Source organism: Chiloscyllium plagiosum, unplaced genomic scaffold (assembly GCF_037043375.1).
Source record: "Chiloscyllium plagiosum isolate Xiang-an unplaced genomic scaffold, Cpla_swu_hap1 HiC_scaffold_44, whole genome shotgun sequence".
Classification (NCBI taxonomy): Eukaryota; Metazoa; Chordata; class Chondrichthyes; order Orectolobiformes; family Hemiscylliidae; genus Chiloscyllium; species Chiloscyllium plagiosum.
In genome coordinates, this window is record NW_028270182.1 from 8,919,879 (window position 1) to 8,936,501 (window position 16,623).

The following is a 16,623-nucleotide window of genomic DNA, read 5'->3' on the forward strand; positions in this document are numbered from 1 at the left end:
CATTTCCCCCCTCCCCCCGACACCTTATCCCATATCCAACCTTCTCAGTCAGCACTGCCCTCTTGACCTGTCCTACCCTGTCCATCTTCCTTCCCACCTATCCACTCCACCCTCCTCTCTGACTTATCATCATTACCCCAACTCAATCTCCATATTGCACTTTCAGTTACCGTACCCCCAACACCACTCCCCCTCCCATTTATCTCTCCACCCCGTTCACTCACAATCTTCATTCCTGATTAAGGGATTTTGCCCAAAACGTCGACCTCCTGCTCCTCCGATGCTGCCTGACCTGCTGTCCTGTTCCAGCACCACAGTCTTGACTATGATCTCCAGCATCTGCAGTCTTCACTTATTCCCATCTTTAAACTTTGAGCACCGTTCACTTCCTCTTTGATCAGCTGACTCCACATAAATTCTCTCTTTCTCTTCTCTTTCTCTTTGATCTCTATCATTTAATCCTCCCAATCATGCTGTGTACTGTATAAAAACCATCCTTTTATGAGCGACCTTCAGTTCCGAGGAAGGGTCCCTGAACCCAAACCATGGAGTCTGGCTGCTGGTCACCATGGTGATGGTGAGGCCTACTACCGGTTGAGGCCTATTACCGGATTGAGGCCTAGTTCTTATCCGCTCAGCCATGACTGATGAAAGCAGAGCGTCCCATGTGCCACCTTTACCATCCTAAATCAGATGCTGTGCTGTCTTCAGGGATGTGAAGTTTGATTTTAAACTCACATTGTCTTCACTGGAAAGATGGAGGCTGCGGGGGTGACCTGATGGAACTTTACAAAGTTATGGGAGGCATAGATAGTGTGGATAGCGGCGGCATTGGACAGATCAACTACAACAGGGTGTTGGTTCAAGGTGTGAGGAGGCAGGTTTAGGGAAGAAGTGAAGGGAAATCTTTTCACTCAGAGGGAGGTGGGTGTCAATGGAGGTGGGGAATGCAGGCCTGTTAGCAACGATTAAGGCATATCTTGTTGGCCACATGAACATGGGCAAGAAGGAATGGATCTAAATAAGGGTTAGGAATGGGCGCACATTGGTGGGTCAGTTCCAAAGTTGTATGGTATTGTATCAGTAAACAATTACACCCAAGATCTTTCTGTTCGTGTGAGCTACCCAGTGTCCTGCTGTTCATTAAATGTTCCCTCACCTTGCTGCTTCTTTCAACATCAGAGTATATACAATTATGAGGAGCATGGATAGCGTGGATAGTCAGAATCCCTTTCACCAGAGTGGAACTGTCAAACACTAGAGGGCATTGGTTTAAAGAGAGGGTCAGGACTAGTTTAACAGACATGTGTGAGGCAAGGCTTTTGTCCAGAGTTTCAGTCCCGGCAGTATCAGTTCACACACACACAAACACCCACATCTATCAAATACTCTCTCTCTCATACACACAGTTTCCAACCTATTGCTTTGTTAGACAATGGGGGCACAAATATTCTCAAACAATTAATCCACACTACCCCTCTCCTCCACTGTGGCCCTAAACAATTCCGCCTGGTCCATCAAATGAGGTGGAATAATTTCCCAGCAGATGTTTGGGTTAGCTTCCCTCCAGCGGGGTGGTCGGTGGGGGGGTGCGGGTTATTGGTGGTGAGGTGAAGCACTGAAGGAGATCGATGTTGAACATTGTCAAAAGGATCATGCTGGAAAAGCACAGCAGGTCAGGCGGCATCCAAGGAGCAGAAGAATCAACATTTAGAGCATAAGCCCTTCATCAGGAATGTGGGGGTGGGAGTGGCCCATGGGAGCTGAAAGATAAATGGGAGGGGGAGTAGGGTTGGGGAGGAAGGTAGCTGGGAATGATAGGTAGATGGAGTGGAAGGTAATGGTGATAGTTTGTAGCAGAGTGCGGAGCAGATAGGACAGTTCAAGAGGGTGGTGCTGAGTTGGAGGGTTCAATATGGGATAAGGTCGGGGGGAGGGGAGATTGGGAAACTGCTGAAATTGGCATTGATTCTATGTGGTTGGTAGGTTCCAAGGTGGAAGATGAGGCATTCTTCCTCCAATCGCTGGTTGGCTCGGATTTGGCGGTGGAGAAGGCCCAGGACTTGCATGTCCTTATTAGGAGATGTCAGTGTTGGACTGGGGTGGACAAAGTTATAAGTCACACAACACGAGGTTATAGTTCAACAGGTTTAATTGGAAGCACTAGCTTTCGGAACACCACTCCTTCATCAGGTGGTAGCACAACCTGATGTTGTGTGATTTTTAACTTTGCATGTCATTGGCAGAGTGGCAGGGGTAGTTGAGGTGGTTGGCCACAGGTCGGTATGGTTGTTTAGAGTGTGTGTCCTGCACATGTTCTCTGGAACATTCCATAAGTTGGCATCCTGTTTCGCCAATATAACTGAAGGATCATTTAATGAGGCTTTGTGGGCAGAGCTGTGAAATAAGAAGAGGATGGTGACATTATTGGGGAGAAAAACACGCACAGAAATTGGAGGAGTAAATATGCAGGAAGACTCGGGAGACTTGCGAAAGGAATAGTGTTGTCACAGTAGGGGATTTTAATTTTCCCAACATAGCGTTAAGGGCTTCGATGAGGTGCAATTTGTTAAGTGCATTCCGGAAAGTTTCCTCAAGCAGTATATAAAGGGTTCTACATGGGAAGTGACAAAACTCAACCGACACTTGGGAAATAGGGCCGGAGAGGTGACGGAGGTGACAGTGGGAGAGCACTTTGGGACCAGTGACCATTGTTCTATTAATTTTAAAATAGTTATGGAGAGGTTCCTGTGAGTGTGAAGGGCAACGTTGGCAGGAATAGGGATCCCTGGATGACAAGAGATATTGAGGCTCTGACCAGAAAAAAGCAGGAGGCGTGGCTCAGGTCCATACAGCTGGAATCATGGGAATCTCTGGAGAGACACAGGGGATACAGGAGTTTACTGAAGAAGGAAATCAGGAGGGTGAACATGGAGCATGAGATAGCCTTCGCTGAGTATATTACGGTGATTCCAAAGAGGTCCTTTAAGTATATTAAATGAAAAAGAATAACTTGAGAGTAGGTCTGGGCAGCACGGTGGCTCAGTGGTTAGCACTGCTGCCTCACAGCACCAGGGTCCCAGGTTTGATTCCAGCCTTGAACGACTGCCTGTGTTGGAGTTTGCACATTCTCCCCGTGTCTGGGTGGGTTCCCTACGGTTTCCTCCCACAGATTGCTCTGCAATCTCCCTTGACCTCACTGACACCGCCTCACATCTCCTGCTATGAGGTATTAATTCTCAGCTTTGCATGTGGCATCACAGTGGAGAGCGTGGCAATGGAAAAGCACAGCAGGCCAGGCAACACCTGAGGAGCAGGAGAATCAACATTTTGGGCATGAGCTCTTCCTCTGATCATTCCTGACTTTGATCTCCAGCTTCTGCAGATCTCACATTGTCCTTCAGATGGGAGATGTGTGAGTTTGGGCCAGTTCCCTGAGGGAAGAGAAAGGCAGGACATGAGGCATAATGTTCCCACACAGAATCTCACTGGGGACTTTTCGTTTGTGAGGCGAATGTGATAACCACTACACAATGGAAACTGTGCTGAAGCAACGCTCTTGTACATGTCCCTTCCTGCCAGGGAGAAGCCCTTCAATTCACAGTGAATAGATACAATCTCAGCTCCGGGACATTGACTATGTGCAGACTCATACACCGAGACTATCTCTATATCTCTGGATCTCTCTCTCCTCTCCCTCTCCTTCTCTGTATCTTCCACTCTGTATCTCTGTCTCCCTATGTCTCCCTCTCTGTCTCGATTTGTGTCTCCATATCTCCCTCTCTCGCTTTCTCTCTCTCTCACTGTCCTTCTTTCTGTGTGTTTTTATCTTTCTCGCTGTGTGTGTCTGTGTGTGTATGTCTGTGTGTGTGTCTGTGTGTGTATGTGTATGGTGTGTCAGTGTGTGTGTGTATGTGTATGTGTGTGTGTCTGTGTGTGTATGTGTATGTGTGTCTGTGTATGTGTCTGTGTGTCTTTGTGTGTATGTGTGTCTGTGTGTGTGTATGTGTGTCTGTGAGTGTATGTGTATGTGTGTATGTATGTGTATGTGTTATGTGTGTGTGTATGCGTGTCTGTGTATGTGTATGTGTGTCTGTGTGTGTATGTATGTCTGTGTGTGTGTATATGTGTGTATGTGTATGTGTATGTGTGTCTGTATCTGTGTGTGTATGTGTGTATGTGTATGTGGGTCTGTGTATGTGTATGTTTGTGTGTTTGTGTGTGTATGTGTGTGTGTATATGTGTGTGTGTATGTATGTCTATGTGTGTGTATATGTGTGTATGTGTATGTGTGTCTGTATCTGTGTATGTATGTGTATGTGTGTGTATGTGTATGTGGATCTGTGTATGTGTATGTGTGTGTGTTTATGTGTGTATTTGTGTGTGTATATGTGTGTGTGTATGTGTGTCTGTGTGTGTATGTATGTGTGTGTCTGTGTGTGTCTGTGTGTGTGTGTGTGTGTGTGTGTGTGTGGCTGTGCGTGTATGTGTGTGTGTCTGTGTGTGTATCTGTGTCTGTGTGTGTGTATATGTGTGTGTGTGTGTGAGCTTGGCCGGTGTGACGGTGGGAATGCTGCAGGTTGTGAATGTAGGAGTGTGTGGGAGGGGGCTGATTGCAGGTTCCCACAGTAGCAGCAGGGGTAGGGGCTTGGATGGATTTTAGCCAATCCAAGCTGTGCGTTGTACATTATATTGGTTTTAATTTCGGACTCGCAGTAACAGGAGTTGGTAATGTATGGCCGGCTGCCTCAGTCAGGAGAATATGAGATTTTTAAACCCAAGGATTAAGGTTGTGTGTTCAAGGTCCATGTTTAGTGAAGCCATCCTTTTCAATCAGCAGCTCAGTCCCCCTTGACCACCCCTTCGAGCCTGCACCACCATTCAGTATGATCATGGCTGATCATCCTTAATCAGTATCCTGTTGCTGCCTTATCTCCATAATCCTTGATCCCACTATCCTTGAGAGCTCTATCCAACTCTTTCTTAAATGAATCCAGACACTGGACCTTCACTGCCCTCTGGGGCAGAGCATTCCACACAGATGTAGATGCTGGAGATCAGAGTCAAATGGTCTGGTGCTGGAAAAGCACAGCCGGTCAGGCAGCATCTGAGGAGCAGGAGAATTGACGAGTTGAGCATGAGCTCTCCATCAACAATGATTTGGAGATGCCGTTGTTGGAGTGTACAAAGTTAAAAATCACACAACACCAGGTTATAGTCCAGCAGGTTTATTTGGAAGCGCTGGCTTTCAGAGTGCTGTTCCTTCATCAGGTGAGGTTGGATGGGGCAGCAGAGAGCGCGTGTACGATAGAGGGTCTGCGTGAGTACGTAAGAGTGTGTCTGTCTCTGTATTTGTGAGTGTGTGTATGAGAGAATGTATAGCGTAGTGGGGTCACCTATAGTGTGACATGAACTCAAGCTCCCGGCTGAGACTCTCACACACACACACACACATCCCTCCCGCAGACACACCCACGCACATACCCTCTCACAGACTAATACTCCATCACACTCTCACACGCACTTTGCCTCACACCTTCAATGCATTGTCTGAGCTGAGAATTCACCTTTTATTCATAAAACCTTGTTATCTCGAGAATGAGACTTCAAAGAAGTTGTGGGATTTACATATTAATGAACCGAAACCTGCAACCCACTCTGAACGATGAAAGACCTAACAGCAATCTAGATTTGTTCAATATATTATTTCGGTTGCATGACACTGATCGTTTGCTATAAATTCTGTGTCTTATGATCCTGCTCCATAGCTACCTGATGAAGGAACAACATTCAAAAGCCATTGCTTCCAAATAAACCTGTTGGACTATACCCTGGTGTTGTGAGATTTTTAACCCTATCTTGTGAAGGCACAGCTACAAACGCACTGCACTGGCCAACCACAAATACACACACTTTACTGAGCACACACACAAACACACTTTCATGCGCACTCACATGCACACACTCAAGGAGACACTCTCATGCATGCACACACACATATGTAAGTCTATGGGGTGAATTTGAATTTGTAGAATTATATTTGCAGACATATTCTATTTTGCTCAGGAGGCACACAATCCTCAGGGAGTCAATGCAGGCATTCAATCCATGTGATATTTTAAAATTTCCACTTTGGAAATGGAACCAGACTGACTCAAAATTGGTATACAGACAGACTCTAACCTCACACCTTCAATGCATTGTTTGAGCTGAGAATTCACCTTTTTTATATAAAACCTTGTTATCTCCAAAAAGAGACTTCAAAGAAGTTGTGGAATTTATATATTAATGAACCGAAACCTGCAATCCACTCTGACCGATGAAAGACTTAGCAGCAATCTAAGTTTGTTCAATATATCATTTCAGTTGCACGACACTGTGGTCTTTTGTTGTAAGTTTTAGAGTCATAGTCACAGAGATGTACAACACGGAAACAGACCCTTCGGTCCAACTCATCCATGCCGACCAGATATCCCAACCCAATCGAGTCTCACCTGCCAGCATCCGGCCCACATCTCTCCAAATTCGTATACCCATCCAGATGCCTTTTAAATGTTGTAACGGTACTACCCTCCAACATTACTCTGGCAGCTCATTCCATATACATACCACCCTCTGCATGAAAACATTGCCTCTTAGGTCCCTTTTATAACTTTGCCCTCTCATCCTAAACCTATACCCTATAGTTCTGGACTCCCCCAACCCAGGGGAAAGACTTTCTCTATCCTATCCATGCCCCTCATGATTTTATAAACCTCGATAAGGTCACTCCTCAGCCTCTGATGCTCCAGAGAAAACAGCCCCAGCCTATTCAACCTCACCCTATAGCCCAAATCCTCCAATCCTGGCAACATCCTTGTGAATCTTTTCTGAACCCTTTCAATTTTCACATCTTTCTGAAAGGAAGGAGTCCAGAATTGCGCACAATATTCCAAAAGCGACCTCACCAAAGTCATGTACAGCCGCAACATGATCTCCCAAATCCTGTACTCAATACTCTGACCAATAAAGGAAAACATACCAAACGCTGCCTTCACTATCCTATCTAATTGTGACTCCACTTTCAAGGAGCTATGAACCTGCACTCCAAGGTCTCTTTGTTCAGCAACACTCCCTTATTTCTCATTTCTCCCGATCCTCCATCAGATGAGGTGTTTGCACTCCCTAATGGGAGGTGAGCTTCTTCTTGCATTCACAGTGCAGATCAATAATAAGCATTTCCGCTGTTTGGCAGGAGTGTGAGGTAAAAAAAAATAACCAGGAGAATTTCAAAAAATATATAACCAGGAGATTATAAGCTCCTCAACTCAGAGAAAAGAAATTCATTGATGTGACCATTCTGCCCATTTAGTCCATGCTGGAGGAAGAGGGAGGTCTCCCGCTGAAGGGTTTGGATAAATGAGAATGGACAGGAACATGAACCAGTGGGGGGTGTGTCAAGGCAGCGCTGAGTGAGTGAGGAAGCTCCAGCATCAACCCATTCCCTGTTCAGCCCAGTGTGAAGCAGAGCTGAGTTATCACCCCAAAAACATGCCCTCTCCTTTGAATCCTTCAGACTAAAGGGGTAGCGATGGGCACCCGCATGTGCCCCAGCTATGCCTGTCTGTTCATCAGGTAGATGAAACAGTTCATCTTCTGAAGTTAATCTGGCACCATTTGCCATCTTTTCCTCCACTACATGGATGACTGTATTGGCGCCACCTCGTGCTCCCACAAGGAGGTTGAACAGTTCATCAACTTCATGAACACCTTCCACCCTGACCTCAAGTTTACCTCGACCATTTCAGACACCTCCCTCCACTTCCTGGACCTCTCCACCTCCATTTCTGGTAACGGACTCAATGCGGACATCTACTTCAAACCCATCAACTCCCACCCCGCCTTCTGTAAAAATGCAACTCATCTGACCCAATTTCTCTGCCTCCACCGCATCGGCTCCGAGGAGAATCAATTCCACCCCAGAACATCCCAGATGACCCCCTACTTCAAGGACCATAACTTCCCCTCCCATGAGGTCAGCAATGCCCTCCAATGCATCTCCTCCACTTCCCGTACCTCTGTCCTTGAACCCCACCCCTCCAACTGCAACAAGGATAGAACCCCCCGGTCCTCACCTTCCACCTCACCAATCTCTGGATACAATGCATCATCCTACGCCATTTCTGCCACCTACAGTCAGACCCCACCTTCAGAGATAAAGTTTCTTCTCCACCTTTCTCAGCATTCTGCAGTGACCATTCCCTCTGTGATTCCCACATTAGGCCCACACCTCCCACCAATCCACGCACCACTCCTGGCACCTTCCCTTGCCACCGAAAGAACTGTAAAACCAGCACCTACACCTCCCAACTCATCTCCATCCAAGGCCCGAAAGGCTCCTTCCACATCTGGTAGAGATTTTCCTGCACACCTAAACACCTCATCTGCTGTGTCCGTTGCTCTCGATGTGGTCTCCTCTAGATTGGGGATACAAAATGCCAACTTGTGGAATGTTCCAGAGAACATCTCTGGGACACACAAACTATACAACTGTAACAACCACTTCAACTAGCCTCCCACTCCGCCAAGGACATGCAAGTCCTGGGTCGACTCCACTGCCAAATCCCAGCCACCTGACGACTGGAGGAAGAACGCTTCATCTTCCGTCTTGGGATCCTCCAACCACACAGAATCAATGTCAATTTCAATAGTTTCCCAATCTCTCCTCCCCCCCACCTTATCCCAGATCCAACCCTCCAAGTTTGTACAGCCCTCTTGAACTGTCCTATCTGTCCATCTTCCTTCCCAGCTATCCACTCCACACACTGCTCTGGGTTATCACCATCACTTTCCACTTCATCTACCTATGCATTCTCAGCTACCTTACCACCCTCCCACCCAAGCCCCACTCCCCCTACCATTTATCTCCCAGCTCCCATGGGCCACTACATTCCTGATGAAGAGCTAATGCTTGAAATGTTGACTCACCTTCTCCTCGGATGTCACCAGACCTGTTGCACTTTTCACCAACACCTTCCACCCTGACATCAGGTTCATCTGGACCATCTCAGACACCTTCCTCCACTTCCTGGACCTCTCCATCTCCATTTCCGGTGACTGACTCAGTGCAGACATCCACTTCAAACCCACCAACTCGCACCCCACTGCTACCCTTTTGACAATGTTCAACATCTCTCTCCAGCAGTGCTTCACCTCACCACCACTTACCCGTCCCTTCCACCCTCCTGGAGGGGAGCTAACCTACAAAACTGGTGGGAAATTATTCAGCCACATTTGATGGACCAGGTGGAATTGTTAATGACCATGGTGTGTGGGCGTGGGGTAATGTGGCTTAATTGTTTGAGAATATTTGTGCACCCCCTTGTGTGACAAAGCAATAGGTTGTAAAATGTGTGTAAGTGAGAAAGAGAGAGTATGATACATGCGTGTTTGTGTGTGTGTGTGTGTATGTGTGTGTATGTGAACTGATGCTGCCAGGACTGAAACTCTGGACAAAAGCCTTGCCTCTCACATGTCATTCAAACTAGTCCTGCTCCTCTCTTTAAACTAATGCCCTCTAGTATTTGACAGTTCCACTCTGGGGATGCAGAGAGAGAGAGTGACTCTCAGAGTCTGGATCTACATAGCTCTGTGTTGCCAGCAGGCCACTCGGTTCAAGGGGCAATTAGGGATGGGTAACACCCTTTGGCCTCGCCAGACGACGCCCCCATCCCATGAACCATCACCAACCTCATCCATTCCCTTGTAAGGTAAGGAGACAGCATCCACAAGTGCTCTCCAACAGTCCACTCTCTGTGAACTTGCAGTTATCTGACTCTCTGCTGCCCCAGTCTGGGTCCTAGTTACAAATCCCAGGCCTCTTTACTCTGAATAAAAAAGAAGATTCACCAGATCTCAGTCTGGTACAGCCTGTCAACCTGCCCAAACACAGCCCTATCTTGTGAAGGCATAGCTCCAATCAAACACACTGCACTGACAATCCACAAATACCTGCAGCAGCTCAACCTGCTGTTTCTCGTTGCAAATGTGTGAGGTTAGAGTCTGTCTGTATCAAAAGCCATTGCTTCCAAATACACCTAACACAGATGCCTTCCTCCACTTCCTGGAACTTTCCATCTCCATATCCTGTGACTGACTCAAAGCGGGCATCCTCTTCAAGCCCACCAACTCCCACCCCGCCTCCTGTAAAACTGCAACCCATCAGTCCCCATTTCTCTGCCTCCAGCGCATCTGCTCCAAGAAGAATCAATTCCACTCCAGAACATTCCAGATGACCTCCTACTTCAAGGACCATAATTTTCCCTCCCAGAATGTCAACAATGCACTCCGGCACAACTCCTCCACTTCCCGCACCTGTGCCCTTGAACTCCACCTCTCCAACCGCAACAAGGATAGAAACCTCCCTGTGCTCACCTTCCACCTCACCAATCTCTGGATACAATGAATCATCCTCCACCATTTCCGCCACCTACAGTCAGACTCCACCACCAGAGATATAGTTCCCTCTTCACCCTTTCCAGCATTCTGCACCAGGAATTCCTTTCCTTGTTCGGTCTACGCACCCTACCAACCCACCCATCACTCCTGGCACCTTCCCTTGTCACTTCAAAAGGTGTAAAATCTGCACCTTCGCCTCCCCACTTGTCTCCATCCAAGGGCCGTAAGGATCCTTCCACATCTGTAAGAGATTTCCCAGCAGAACCAAACACCTCACCTGCTGTGTCCATTGCTCTCGATGTGGTCTCCTCTACATTGGGGAGACAGATTGACAACTTGTGGAATGTCCCAGAGAACATCTGCGGGACACACACACTAAACAACTGTGCCTACCTGTGGCCAACCACTTCAACTACCCTCCCACTCCGCCAAGGACATGCAAGTCCTGGGCCTTCTCCACTTCCAAATCCCAGCCACCCAAGAACTGCAGGAAGAATGCAGCATCTTCTGCCTTGGGACACTCTGACCACACAAAATCAATGTCAATTTCAACAGTTTCCCAACCACCCCGCCCCCACACCTTATCCTAGATCCAACCCTCCAATTCGGCACCGTCCTCTTGAACTGCCCTATCTGTCCATCTTCCTTCCCACCTATCTGCTCCACATACTGCTCCGACCTACCACCATCACTTTCCACTTCATCTACCTATCGCATTCTCAGCTACCTTATCCCTCAAAGCCCCACTCCCCCTACCATTTATCTCTCAGCTCCTGTGGGCACTACATTCCTGATGAAGATCTAATGCTTGAAATGTTGACTCACCTTCTCCTCGGATGCCACCTGACCTATTGCGCTTTTCAGGAACACCTTCCACCCTGACCTCACGTTCACCTGGACCATCTCAGACACCTTCCTCCACTTCCACATGCTTTAACCCTTTCCCATGCTTTCATGCTCTTTATTTTCCATAACAGCAGGGCCCCTGGAGACTTGAACAAAGTGGCTTTCCCATCCTGTTATCCAACCCGACCCTCCTCCAAGTGAGGTGTTTGAACTCCTCAATGGGAAGGCAGCTTCTTCTGGTATTCATTCAGGACACCATTCTGCACACTTAGTCCATGGTGGCGGAGGTTGGTGGAGGGGTTCTCGCTGAGGGGATGGTTAAATGGGAATGGACAGCAACATGAGCCCGTGGGAGGTGTGCAAAGGCAGCGCTGAGTGAGTGAGAAACCCCCTTCGTGTCCGTGTGGTCTGTGTGTGTAACTGTGTGTGACTGTGTGTGTGTGTGTGAGAGAGATTAGGTGTGGTGCCCACTTCAATGTAATAGTGTAGGGGCCCCTAGTGGCCTGGCTGTGAAATGCACATTGCTCAAGTCTCACAGAGCCCTGTTGCAAGATTTGATTGGCGAGACGGGGTCCTTCAGTCCAGAGGTGGGAATAAAGCATTACTGTTTGAGTACATTTGTACCCAAGGGGGTCTGACAAAGCAACAGGCTGGAATGTGGGCGAGTGAGAGAGTGTGATAGACGTCCGGGTGTACAGGTGTGTGTGCAAACAATGACTGGACTGAGCCTTCGTGTGAACGTTGATCACGGAATGGGGTGGGGTTAGTATGTGTCAGGCTGGCCGAGCGGTCTCAGGTGCTGATTTAAGCTGCAGCTTGTCTTTGAACTGGCGGTTTGAGTCTCACTCCTGATTGTGTTGTTTTAATGTTTTGCAAACTCCTAAACGGACCTTGTGATAAAACTGACACCCACCCCCCACTCCCCAATCCCCAAGGCACCTGCTGCTGGGGAGTCAGACTCGCTTCCCCTGCTCCAGGCGGGTTTACAGAGCCGCAGGTTAATGTTTGTGTCTGTGAGTGTGTGCAGCCTCTGTGTGTACGGTCCACACCCTCCCCCCCAGTGTCGATGGTAAAGCCAATGGAGCTCTCAGTGAAGCGAGCGGCTGCAGAGAGAGAGAGTGTGTGTCGCTGCACTCCATCAGACTGCAGGGAGAATTTAGGAGAAAGTGAGGACTGCAGATGCTGGAGGTCAGAGTGGGAGTGTGTGGTGCTGGAAAAGCACAGCCGGTCAGGCAGCGTCCGAGGAGCAGGAGAGTCGACGTTTCGGGCAGAAGCCCTTCATCAGGACCCCCGGGAGTATTGAACCTCCTGATTGACTCGGACCAGTAATAGATCAAGGCGCGTCCAAATGGGAGAGCGCGGTTGCGCGAAACGAGAGGTGCGAGTTAACAGTAAAACACACCGCCCAGCGTGGGGCTCGAACCCACGACCCTGAAATTAAGAGTCTCATGCTCTGCCGACTGAGCTAGCCGGGCGTCGAGCGCGTGGCATCGGCTACTCCTGTGGGGGGAATTGGCAATTAGCTTTTTCCCAAACACTGCAAAAACACAGATCCACAGAGAGAAAGAGATGCAGAGAGAGAGAGAGAGTGACTCTTAGAGTCTGAGTCGACATAGCTCTGTGTCGCCAGCAAGCCACGCAGTTCAAGGGGCAATTAGTGACGGCTAACACCCTCTGGCCTCGCCAGACGACGTCCCCATCCCATGAACCATCACCAACCTCATCCATTCCCTTGTAAGGTAAGGAGGGAGCATCCACAAGTGCTCTCCAGCATTCCACTCTCTGTGAACTTGCAGTTATCTAACTTTCTGCTGCCCCAGTCTGGGTCCTAGTTACAAATCCCAGGCCTCGTAGTAGCTTTACTCTGAATAAAAAAGAAGATTGACCAGATCTCAGTCTGGTACAGCCTGTCAACCTGCCCAAACACAACCCTATCTTGTGAAGGCATAGCTCCAATCAAACACACTGCACTGACAATCCACAAATACCTGCAGCAGCTCAACCTGCTGTTTCTCGTTGCAAAGGTGTGAGGTTAGAGTCTGTCTGTATCAAAAGCCATACAAAAGCCATTGCTTCCAAATACACCTAATTCACATGCCTTCCTCCACTTCCTGGACCTTTCCATCTCCATATCCTGTGACTGACTCAAAGCGGGCATCCTCTTCAAGCCCACCAACTCCCACCCCGCCTCCTGTAAAACTGCAACCCATCAGTCCCCATTTCTCTGCCTCCAGCGCATCTGCTCCAAGAAGAATCAATTCCACTCCAGAACATTCCAGATGACCTCCTACTTCAAGGACCATAATTTTCCCTCCCAGAATGTCAACAATGCACTCCGGCACAACTCCTCCACTTCCCACACCTCTGCCTTGAACTCCACCTCTCCAACCACAACAAGGATAGAAACCTCCTTGTGCTCACCTTCCACCTCACCAGTCTCTGGATACAATGCATCATCCTCCACCATTTCCGCCACCTACAGTCAGACTCCACCACCAGAGATATAGTTCCCTCTTCACCCTTTTCAGCATTCTGCACCAAGCGTTCCTTTCCTCGTTCGGTCTATGCACCCTACCAACCCACCCACCACTCCTGGCACCTTCCCTTGCCACCTCAAGAGGTGTAAAATCTGCACCTACACCTCCCCACTCGTCTCCATCCAAGGGCCGTAAGGATCCTTCCACATCTGTAAGAGATTTTCCTGCAGAACCAAACACCTCCCCTGCTGTGTCCATTGCTCTCGATGTGGTCTCCTCTACATTGGGGAGACAGATTGTCAACTTGTGGAATGTCCCATGGAACATCTGTGGGACACACACACTAATCAACTGTGCCTACCTGTGGCCAACCACTTCAACTACCCTCCCACTCCACCAGGGACATGCAAGTCCTGGGCCTTCCCCACTGCCAAATCCCAGCCACCCAAGGACTGCAGGAAGAATGCTTCATCTTCTGCCTGGGACACTCTGACCACACACAATCAATGTCAATTTCAACAGTTTCCCAATCACCCCGCCCCCCCACCTTATCCCAGATACAACCCTCCAATTCAGCACCATCCTCTTGAACTGCCCTATCTGTCCATCTTCCTTCCCACCTATCTACTCCACACACTGCTCCGACCTACCACCATCACTTTCCACTTCATCTACCGATCGCCTTCTCAGCTACCTTATCCCTCCAAGCCCCACTCCCCCTGCCATTTATCTCTCAGCCTCCATGGGCCACTACCTTCCTGATGAAGAGCTTATGTTTAAAATGTTGACTCACCTGCTCCTCGGATGCCACCTGACCTATTGCGCTTTTCACCAACACCTTCCACCCTAACGTCACGTTCTCCTGGACCATCTCAGACACCTTCCTCCACTTCCTGGACCTCTCCATCTCCATTTCCGGTGACTGACTCAATGCAGACATTCACTTCAAACCCACCAACTCCCACCCCACGTCTACCCTTTGACACTGTTCTACATCTCTCTTCTGCAGTGCTTCACCTCACCACTAATAATTCACCCTCCCATCCTGCTGGAGGGGAGCTAACTCACAAAACTGGTGGGAAATCATTCAACCTCATTTCGTGGACCAGGCGGAATTGTTAAGGACCACGGTGTGTGGAAGTGGGGTAGTGTGCATTAATGGTTTGAGAATATTTTTTCCTCCCCCTTTTCTGACAAAGCAACAGGTTGTAAAATGTATGTATGAGAGAGAGTGCATTTGATAGATGTGTGTTTGTGTGTGAGTGCCTGTGAGTTTGTGTGTGTATCTGTGTGTGTGTATGTTTGTGTGTGTGTGTGTGACTGTGTGTGTGACTGTGTGTGTGTTTGTGTGTGTGTCTGTATGTGTTTCTGTATGTCTGTGTGTCTGTGTGTGAGTTCTGTGTGTGTATGCGTCTGTCTGTCTGTGTGTGTGTGTGTGTGTGTGTGACTGTCTGTGTGTGTGTATGTGTATGTGTGCATCTGTGTGTGTGTCTGTGTGTGTGCGTGTGTGTCTGTGTGTGTGTATCTGTTTGTATGTGTATATGTGTGTGTGTGTGTGTGCATGTGTGAACTGATGCTGCCGGGCCAGAAACTCTGGACAAAAGCCATGCCTCTCACATGTCTTTTCAAGTAGTCCTGCCCTTCTTTTTAAACCTATGTCCTCTAGTATTTGACATTTCCACTCTGGCGAAAGGGACCCTGACTATCCACCCTATCCATGCTCCTCATAATTGTATATACTCTGATGTTGAAAGAAGAAACAAGGTGAGGGAGTATTTAATGAATGGCAGGACACTGGGTAGCTCACAGGAACAGAAAGATCTTGGGTGTATTCATTTACTGATGCAATACAATTCAACTCAGGAACAGGCGCACTGAGCCTGAGCCAATTCCTAACCCTTATTTAGATCCATTACTTATTGCCCACAAATTCACCCCACAAACATATATGTATATATGTGCATGTGGGCTTGTCTGTGTGTGTGTGTGTGTGTGTATGTGTGTGTGTGTCTGGCGTGGTGTTTGTGAGTGTCTGTGAGAGAGAGTGTATATATGTGTATGTGTGAGTGTAAAGGGGTTTAAGTCTGTGAGAGTATGCACATGTGAGTTTGGGAGTGTGTCTGTCTGTAGGGGTGTGTCTTTATGTGTTTGTATGTGTGTAGGAGTCTCTTTGTGTGTATAGTGCAATGATGGTCATCCATAGTGACATGAACACTAGGGCCTGGTTGAGGCCCTCCCGATGGGTGCCAATTTTAGCTATCGGTGGCACAGTGGTTAGCATTGCTGCCTCACACTGCCAGAGACACAGGTTCAATTCCCACCTCATGCAACTGTCTGTGTGGAGCTTGCACATTTCTCCCCGTGTCTGCGTGGGTTTCCTCCGGGTGCCCTGGTTTCCTCCCACAGTCCAAAAATGTGCAGTTTAGGTGAATTGGCCATGCTAAATTGCCCCTAGTGTTAGGTGTAGGGGAATTGGTCTGGGTGGGTTGCTCGTCGGAGGGTTGGTGTGGACTTGTTGGGCTGAAGGGCCTGTTTCCACACTGTAGGGAATCTAATGTATGGGTACCGAACTTAGCTATCAGCCTCTGCTTGGCCACTTTTCACTGCTGCCTGTCCCGAAGACCACCTTGGAGGATGGTCACCCGAAGGTCTGAGGTCGAATGTCCTGCACCGCTGAGGTGTTCTCCAACTGGGAGAGTGCACTCCTGTCTGTTGATTTCTGTACGGTGCCCATTCATCCATTGCCACTGTTCAGTTTCACCAATGTACCATGCCTCAGGGCATCCTTGCCTGCAGCGTATAAGGTAGACAATGCTGGCTGAGTCGCATGAGAAAGAGAAAAATCCATATAGACAAATACATT

General features: G+C 48.4%; 1 non-coding gene across 1 annotated transcript; it reads right to left on the minus strand.

The window, feature by feature from the left end:
- Nucleotides 1-12,685: 12,685 nt before the first annotated feature.
- trnak-cuu (transfer RNA lysine (anticodon CUU)) lies at nt 12,686-12,758 on the minus strand. Its single transcript has one exon. It is a non-coding gene; the product is annotated as a tRNA-Lys (tRNA).
- Nucleotides 12,759-16,623: the final 3,865 nt, after the last annotated feature.